Source organism: Grampus griseus, assembly GCF_964374135.1.
Source record: "Grampus griseus genome assembly, chromosome: 11".
NCBI classification, from domain to species: domain Eukaryota; kingdom Metazoa; phylum Chordata; class Mammalia; order Artiodactyla; family Delphinidae; genus Grampus; species Grampus griseus.
Genome location: NC_139005.1, coordinates 60,877,135 through 60,886,843, shown reverse-complemented (window position 1 = coordinate 60,886,843; position 9,709 = coordinate 60,877,135). Strand labels below are relative to the sequence as shown.

Below are 9,709 nucleotides of genomic sequence, written 5' to 3'. Positions count from 1 at the left end.
ATTTTAAGAGTAGTTATTCGTTATTTCATTTTAAACATTCGTTATTTCATTTCATTTTAACAGAAAAGAATCTTTTATATGAAACGTAACTACTTTTCAAAACAAAAAAAATTGAGTAGGTGGCATCGTTTCATGTTTTTGCAAATCTCTTTAACATCTGGTTGAACAGCAGATGACTGGATTCTAATATTTGCTTCTGTTTTCAGTGTTTCCATATCACATGTCATGTAGCCTCTGTAAAACTCCACTCTACACTTATGAGAGAATGAGAGTGCCAAGGCAAATAACATTTTAGTATTATTATGGAAATACTTTTGACTTTCCCCTTCAAAGAGTCTGGGGACCCTCAGACCACACTTCGAGAACCACTGTTTTAAGAGTTAATATTAGTCAATCCAGCTTCAACTGAAAAATAGCCATGAGGTTTCACAGGCCCTGAGGCTTTACATGGGATTTACTTTTTCAAAAAGATGAAACAACACTGTCCTCATTATAAAGCATCCAGACAATACACAAACATGCTATTTTCATCCATCGAAAGTCCTAAAGGATCGCAAGTCTGGTAGAAGGATGGAGAGGTAGTAATGAAGAGCATCCCCGGAAGCCACGGATACCCACTGAGTTAGGAGAAGCAAAACCAGAAGAAGACGCCGCCGAAGTGGTTAGAAGGAAAGAACTGTTGTTCTGAGGGGGAAAAATGGGCGGGGAGAGAAAATGGTTACCGGGGACCGGAGAGTTGCAGGAATTAGGCCGTGACAGCGTCGGGAACTAAGGAGCGCTCGCCGTTAGGATGCGGCAAGCCGGGACCCGGTGGCTGGCCCCCTGCCCTCACCCTTCCCAGTACCACGCAAGGGGGACGAGGTGAGCGGGGGGCGAGGCTGGCGGGTCTGGGCCCTTCCCGGGAACGGAAGGGGTTGCGAGTTCCTTTCCAGCGAAGCGGGTAGAAAAGAGATGGCTGGAGGCGTAGTAAGGGGCGGAGGCGGGAACCCGAGGAACCCAAGCTTGGCGCGGGAGGTTTGGAGGTCGCGGGGGGGGAAAAGAAGGACGGTTCTGTTGCTAGGCAACCCGCCCTGGACCCGCCTCCCGCTCGCGTTGCTAGGAGACGGCGAGGCCAGGGGGAGGGCGGTGGCGGGGGCCCTACGTGCTGACGCTAATTGTATATGAGCGCGAGCGGCGGGCTCTCGGGTCTTTTTTAGCGCCATCTGCTCGCCGCGCCGCCTTCTGCTCCTCCCGCCGCCGCCCTGAGTCACTGCCTGCGCAGCTCCGGCCGCCTGGCTCCCCGTGCTACCCACCGGTAACGGACGGGAACTCGAAGGGGAAGGGGGGACGTAGAGGCGGCCTGCGCGGAGGGAAGGGGTGAAGGGACGGGGAACCGCGAGCGGGGGCTGCTGGCCGCCCGGGCCTCCGGGGCCGTCCTGTGAGGCCAGAGCCCGAGCCGTTTGCGGAGTCTCGACCCCGCAGTCGGAGAGGGCCCTTGGGATCGGCCGGCGCTTCTCTGGGGAACCGATCAGGACACGCGCGGGGGTCGGTGCGGCCCGCGTGCTAGTCTGCACCGAGCTTTTGAGCTCCACTAGCTTCTCAGCGCGGACGGGAGCGAGGCCGCGGCGACGCCCGGGCGCCCGGAGGAGGCGGCGGCTGCGCCACTAGGGACCGGCAGGCGCCTGGGGTGCGGCCCGGGCCCAGGTCTGTAGCCCACCGCCGCCTCGACGCCCCCGCTCACTCAAAAATAATACTCGGAGGGAGGCCGCTGGGGGATGGAAAGAACCGCGGAGGCTGCGAATTCCGATGGGAGGGAGGGGCTGTGAGGGGACGAGGCCCCTGGGCGGGGAGGGGGCGGGGAGGCAGCGAGGCTCCTGGGCTCCCCGCCCACTGTAGGCGGCGATGGGTCTGGGAGGGGAAACCCCCGGCGGCTTCCCTCCGCACGTGGTCGCCGGCGGGGCCTGATTGGAGACCCCTGTCTGGTTGTCCCTACTTTACTGGAAGTTGTGGAGATGGTGGGACGTGAAAATGAATAGTGAGCCAATAAGTCCAGCCCTTGGGTTTCCAACTCTTCCCTGCTTCTCTTTGGTCTTAGTCTTTTTATTGGTACCGGAGGAAAGTGTGAACGTTAGGTGCTGAATGATGAAGCAGGACCTCCACTGCTAGGATTTTAAAGAATTAACACGTGTAAAGCGCTTACGTTAGCTGTTATTAACAAGAGATTCTTTTGTGTGTCTCAAGTACAAATTAGAATTAGGATGGGTATCTTGACCAGGGTTTTTTATTTGGGGAGAATTGATCCTAATCAGTCTAAGCCTGAACAGTTCTAAGGTGGAAGTAAAGGATTTGGCCTGCAATGTCTTTAATTTTTCTAGGACTTCTATTGCTTTCTTACAAATTAGTTCCTTTGTTCACGTTCCCAGTCTAAGATAGTTAACCAGTTGTTTTGTTTTTAAGGTGAGTGGGGTTATGGTGGAGGAGGTATTACGGGGTGGAATGCGGCGTCAATGTAAACGTACTGAGCGAAGTGTGTAGTCTGCCGCCTTGTCAGTGCGCCCGCTTTGCCCTCAAAAAAAAGAGGCAGGGCAGGGAGACGGGTAATGAGGTCCTTTAGGGGAGGGCTGGGTTTTCCGAGTACAAGAACCGGGCACATGATGTCCTCAAGGAGCCCCAATTTTATTCTCTCACTGTCTGATTATACTGTAAGGACTGCGCTTTAAAAGCTCACAACTTCAAACTGCTTGCCTGATTTCAGGAGAGCTGAGCTGGAAAATGAAATTTGCCATTTTTGAAAATACGTAGCATCAAAATACCTTTGCAGAATAGTATTTAGTTCCTATTTTCTTGTCGGCTTTAATTAATCCTACTTCTATACGTACTTAGTAATACACCTTTGGCTAAGGGAAAAACCTTATATTTAGAAAAACTTATTTAAAGCTGACCGTTGGTAAATGAGGTTTACAGTGATCTTCTGGGGCTAAATCTCATGCTTCTTTCTAAGTTTTCTGAGTTCAAATTAACGGCACAAATCTAAAATGTGCCATTTACTTTTTAAGAAGACTGGTCCTTTTATATCACTCTGAAAACTTTGATAAAATGTATATGTTGCAAAGTACCTATTTTTGATATAGGACCTATTGACAGGGAAAATTACTAAGCTAATACTAAATGTGACACCCTTGTACTCTAGAGATAAAAAAAAAAAAACACACCCAACACTTGTACCAGAACTAATTTAATCCAGGTGCTATTTCTTTTATTGCTTACTCAACTTGCCCATATTGCCTCGAGATGACTGACTGATTCTAAACTCCCCAAAATGTATTCATACAGCGTCCTTTTGCAGGAAAAGGGGCTAAAAAAGGTAGAATCTGATTGACTTAAAGGTATGAAGATGTCAACATACTGCTTTGCTTACTTTATTTTCTGCTTGATTGTAAATTTGAAATATTAATGAAAGGGGATGAACCCTGATCAATTTAGAAAACTAATGAACAATCTATTCATATTCTCAAGTCTAATCAAACCTGTAATTACTTGTGTTCTTAGTTGATTCTTTGAGTAAATATTTTAACTCCTGTTTGGACATACACCTTATTTCATGAGCCAAACAGGCAAATTGGTTGTCTAGATATAAAGTGTTGAGTTGTGATGAGTGCCCTGAAGAAAAAGAAAGTGGGGGAAGTGGGAGATAGTGTAGTATCTATAACCTTCTTTACATGAAGGAATTTGTTAAAACGGCAACATTAAGACCCATTTCATACTAATTTCATCTGAGTAAGTTCTCTCCCTGTTGGGCAGAGTAGGGGTTAGAAGGTGAGCACGGTTGCTTTCACTCATCCTTGTAAGTAAGTTGCTTAGTACTCTGACTGCAGCCCACTAGATCACATTACTGGGCTTGCCATGGAAAGTGGCCTCTACACTTCTGGTTACCAACTGTGCCTTTTACTGCTACATAGTTTGATGTATTTTTACTTGCTCAGAAGTTTTGTACATTGTGATTTTTTTTGGGAAAGGAGGCTATAATTTTGAAGAGTTTATTAATTTGAATTATTTTCTCAGGTAAAGAGGGTACATAAGAAGAGCACAACAGGCAGAAAATATTCTTGCATGATTATTCAGGCAATGTTTTACTCTGTGTGTATATTAACACATTTAATGCTCCTGGAGATAGCTGGTATCAACATTTTGATGAGGAAACTGAGGTACAGAGCAGTTAAAGAACTTATCCAAGGTTACATAATTGAACAATGATGATTTATAATAAGGATTTTATATTGGTTTAAAGGGAGTTCCCTTGACTTAAATTTACACTGTATACATCTGCTGGGAATTTAAAAGCACCCTGCTTGGGTTCCAATGGGCTTCAAGGGAAAGTTCAAGCACTTACAATCCTGAAGATTTCTTCCAACATATGTCTGATATGTGAATAAATTGTTTTAGTTTGTTAATGCTGAGTGAATTTTCAAGAAATATCAGTATGTTTCTCTGCTGTTGGGTCAGATGATCCCTTGATCCCTTGAACAGAAGACAGTGTTCTCAAATAGGAGTTCATTTGGCTTGGGAGTGTAATACAAAAGTCACTTCTAGGTTGACTTTTGATATCCCTGAAGTGAAAAAAGCATAAAGAATGAGATGTGTTGTGCTGGAATCAAGTAAAGTACTGAGCCCCTGGACCACCGAAATTGTTAATAGAACAGCAATGTCCAAAATACAGATTTGTTTAAAATGCATTTGGAATGAGATATGAGGTCTGAAGTAAAGGGAAATGTTTTCCTTGGGATGTTACTGGCTCCCTTGAACTCTTTTGCTTTAAAACATTTGTAGTTCTTTTTTTTTTTAATTCTTTAAAAATTTTTATTTTTTAATTCTTATTTTCTTACTTTTGTATTTTTGGCTGTGCCGCATGGCTTGTGGGATCTTAGTTCCCCAATCAGGGATCGAACCCACACCCCGGGCAGTAAAAGTGCGGAGTCGTAACCAACCACTGGACCGCCAGGGAATTCCTAAAACATTTGTAGTTTTTAATGATTGGCTGTTTCACCATGAAGTAGTCATTTTCTGTAAAGGAATATAACTATAGGTTACTGTATAATCTATGTAGCAGTAGGCTGATAGGGGAGGCCCCTTGGCTTTTGGAATAGTGGAATTGGCATGGGTATTGGAAGTCAGATTTTAATTCCTAGTTTTTTCACTTGTGTGTTGCTGAGCAAGTTGCTTACTAATCTGCAAATAAGAGGAAAGCATGTAATAATTTTCTACAGAGTAAGCTCCATGAATATTAGCTTTCTTTCCTTCTCATTGAAAGTAAGGAGAACAGAATCAGGTACACTGAAATGGTAGGTCATTTGATGTCTGGACATCTAGCTATTATAAGACCACAGAATAATCAAATGATGGTCTGATTGAATCACTTGTTTCCCCCTCTTTCTCCAATGGAAGATTTTCTTCATGTTCAAGTTCTTGGGTTAAGATTTGCCTTCAGTCATGTTATGAGCTGTCTTTCCATTGAGATCTTCTGTAACATATATTGTTTGGGTAGTGGGTTGAACCTTTTGTCGTAAACTTTAACCTCTTTAAACTTTAAAACAGTGATACCACCTTTTGGTTAAGGATTGTATTCTACTTTGAAGCTTTTTGTATTCTTACGTTGTAGATGTGTTTCTTATAAGTGGGATGCAGTTGGATTTTGTTAAATCTAGTCTGACAGTTTTAAAAGGGAGCCTTTAGTTGATTTATGTAATCACTATGATTAGGTTTAAATCTGATTTTTGTGTGTGTACTTTTTATTTGTCCAAAACCTGTTTTTCTTTTAGGTTGATGTAAAAATAGGTATAATTTACTTGGTGTTCCTTGTACTTCGGAAGCTACATGTTCTCCTTCTGAAATTTTGGAGTCACCTTAGAAATTATAACATGCTTACTTAACATTAGAATAATCCATTTCCTCCCCCCCCTTATTCTCACCACTGACAGTGTTATGGTAGTTTAAATTTAACACTACACAGTGGTGATATTATGTCTTTTAAAATATTTGTTTAGGTATACGCTGATAGCCTTATTTCCTCTTATTTCTTCTTGTATCTTTAGATCTCGTGTTTGGGATCACTTGCCTTCTGCCTGAAGAATATACTTAATAGCATTTATTAATGAAAGTGCTGGAGATATTTTTGCCTGATATTTGTTTCACCTGCGTTCTTTTTTTAATTGAAGGAAACTTTTTACTTTTATTCTTATTTTTAAATTTATTTATTTTTGACTGTGTTGGGTCTTCGTTGCTGCGCGCAGGCTTTCTCTAGTTGTGGCAAGCGGGGGCTACTCTTCATTGTGGTGTGTGAGCTTCTCATTGCAGTGGCTTCTCTTGTTACGGAGCTTGGGCTCTAGGTGTGTGGGCTTCAGTAGTTGTGGCACATGGGCTCAGTAGTTGTGGCTTGTGGGCTCTAGAGCACAGGTTCAGTAATTTTGGCACACGGTCTTAGTTGCTTCTCAGCATGTGGGATCTTCCCGGATCAGGGCTTGAACCCGTGTCTCCTGAAATGGCAGGCGGATTCTGAACCACTGTGCCACCAGGGAAGTCCCTCACCTTCATTCTTAAAGGATGTTTTGGTTGGGTGTAATATTCTAAGATCCGTAGTTATTTTCAGCACATTGAGCACACAGTACGTTCTGTTGTCTTTTGGTGTCTATTGAAGAGAAAACAGTAGTCAGTCTTTTGTGCCTTTGAAGTTAATCTAAGTCTTTTCTCTGTGTGCTTTTTGAGGTGACTTCTGTCCCTATTGTCTTACATTTTCACTCATATATCTAAGTGTGGGTTTTTTATTTATTCTGATTGGAATTTGTAGGGCTTGTCTTTCATTACTTCTGGAAAATTCTTAGCTATTTATTTCTTCAAATATTCTGCCCATTCTGTCCTCTACTCCTAGAACTTGTATTAAATCTTTTTTAGACATTATTGTGTCCTAAAATGCTTTTTCAGTATTTTTTATCCTCTAGTCTCTGCCATACTTTGGAAGATTTCTTCTAAGCTCACTTCCAGCTCACTTAATTCTCTCTCCATCTGTGTTTGGTTTACTGTTAAACCTGCCCATTTAGTTTGATTTCTGTTATTTTTATTTCTAGAAGTTCTGTTTAGTTCTTTGCCAGATTTGCTCTATCACCTTTATTTAGTAAATGACTGTTTCTTGTAGGTACTGCTACAGACACTGTATTTTCAAACTTAATAAGCATGATTGTTTTTTCTGTGTGGTCTTTTTGACAATATTTAAGTCCATTCATAGGATGGGCTTCTGTTGTATTCTTTTCTGTTGCCCCTATTGTTCTCGAAAATTACTTTATGAATTATTTAAGGTCTAGGATGAAGGCACCTTTCATTTACATTTGGATATGCAGGTGCCTAGGAATGCTGAGATGGCTTTAAGCTCATAGCTTAAGGTTTTGGGTGCAGTGCAGATGAGGTGAATTTGGGCTTTTGAACAGGAGGACTTGTGTATTATCTCTGAGAATATAGCACTTTGAGGTTCCTGCTTAATTTGGGAGGTTTGCTATAAAGATTTCCTACCTTGAATAAGTCCAGGGCTTTTGGTTTCACCAGACAGTAGTTCAAATTTGATTGGCAGTTGCCCTCAGGGCAAAAGCGGCTTCCTTCTACTTATCCTTTTGCTTCCTGTTTTGCCTTCAGTTTTGTGTTAGTAATTTCTTACTATCTTATTAACATTTTCCCATGCTTTTAAGATTTTAACAGATATTTTATCTGTACTTTTAATTAGTTTTCATTGGTAGAGTTGGTCTGAATAATCTAACTTGTCACTACCAGGAGTGGAAATTCTTCAGAACTCTTAGAAAGCAATTTCATGTCTGATAAATAAAATTCTCATTGATTTTACTTAATGTTGTTGACTGCAATAAAAAAAAAATCAATGCAGGTGTTAACCTAAACTTGTGTTTTTCAGTGTGATCTGAATGTCTGAGGGCCACCTGCCTCAGAAGCTGGGTTTCTTATTTCAAATGCAGATTTTTGCGTCCACTCCTTGGTTTTGAATCTGGGTATGGGAATAGCTCCTTTATTTTTAGTTTTTTGATTTATTTGTAATTCTAGATTTACAGAAAAGTTGTAGTTCAGAGTTCCCGTATGCCCGTTACCCAGTTTCCCCTAATGTTAACATCTTATACTGCCATGGTGCATTTACTGGTCAGTCTGCATTTGTCAAAACTGAAAGAAGCTGTTTTTAGCCATCATTCTAGCTAATTATTTTGCAGGAACACTGACCCCATGTAAAGGGTAATTCAAAATGGACAGAATGAAAAACATTGTGTGTGTTTATTGAGTGTTAACTAGGTGTCAAACACGAATCTTTTACATGAATTTGCTTCTTAATAAGAGAAATCCAATGAGGGAAAAATTTTCTCCTGCTTTTTGAAGATGATGAAATAAGGCCAGAAGTTGTTTGCCTGAGCTAGATTGCTACAAAGCTGGTGTCAACCCAAATGATCTGACTGCAAAATTTGGCATACTTTTCTTTAAAACACAAAAGTGTATACAACCAAGAAACCTAATTTAGCCAGAATGCGCAGATTGGAGAAGGCATCTCTGAAGAAGTGAATGCCATCTTGTTGTATCTTGAATCCTCTGTAATAAAGAATCAAAAGAATTTCATTATAAGAGTTTGAATTCTAAATATAATGCCACAAGGTGGACACTGAGGGTAGAAGTGTAACCATTTTTCTTTGAACATGTTAAAATGATATAAAAATTTGAATTTAGAAGTTTTGGGTGTTTTTTGTTTCATACTTTTGATAATTGCTGGATTTACTACACTGTATATTCAACCCGGCAAATTCTAAAATGTTATTAAATAAGTATCTGTATAGGAAGACCGAATAATGCAGAATGAAACGTAAGTTCTCATTTACTTCCAATCTTTTCTCTCTTATAGGTAGCTCCTGTTAGGTTTCTGGTGTATCTTTCCAGAAATGTCTTATTCACAAGAAAGTATGTACATGTATGAGTATGCACATTCATATATATCCAGATTGGATTTTGCCATACATCCTTTACCCCTGCTTTGGTGCTCTTTCCATATCAACTCAGATCTGCTTCATTTTTTTATTGCACAGCATTCCATTGTATGCACATTAATACTAAGGTTTTTTTTGTAAACTGCTTTGTATACTTTCTATACTCTGAAGGATATGATGCAGTGATTGGAAAAAGCAGATATAATACCTGTAATCATGAATTTTATGGCCTGGTCAGTTGTGGGGAGACAGACATTAGTCAAATAATCACAATAATTTATAATTACAAACTTGAGACATCGTATGATGGAAAGAAATTGAGCTTTATAGGAGTGTGTACAACCCAGAAATCTTACTTAGCCAGGATGTACAAGTTGGAGAAGGCATCTCTGAAGAAGTAAATGCCAGCCTGTCCTGTCTTGAAGAAGTAAATCTTTGAGCTGAGAGCCAAAGAATGTGTAGGACTGGGAAGAGCCTATTAGGCGAGCATGAAACATTTACAGACCCTGAGACCCTTTAATTTTTTTCAAGGTAGGTTCTCATAAGTGAATAACCAAGGCTGGAGATGGACATATTTAAGGCTTTTGTTATTCCCATGGCCAAAGTGCTCTCCAGAAAGATAATGGTTTAAAGGAACACTAGCCATATTTAAGAATGCATATTCACCATAATTTTCCCTGCATTAAAAGAAAATCCTTACTCTGATTTCGTAGACA

General features: G+C 41.1%; 1 protein-coding gene across 4 annotated transcripts in view; it reads left to right on the top strand.

The window, feature by feature from the left end:
• Positions 1–1,189: 1,189 nt before the first annotated feature.
• Positions 1,190–9,709, top strand: part of NAP1L1 (nucleosome assembly protein 1 like 1) — a 32,600-nt gene continuing 24,080 nt past the window's right edge. For 3 of the 4 annotated variants that reach the window (XM_082665636.1, XM_082665635.1, XM_082665637.1), the window contains exon 1: positions 1,190–1,294. The gene's annotated coding sequence lies outside the window, so the exon portion shown is untranslated. The remainder of the gene's footprint in view (positions 1,295–9,709) is intronic. The other variant, XM_082665638.1, reaches the window with a different exon arrangement.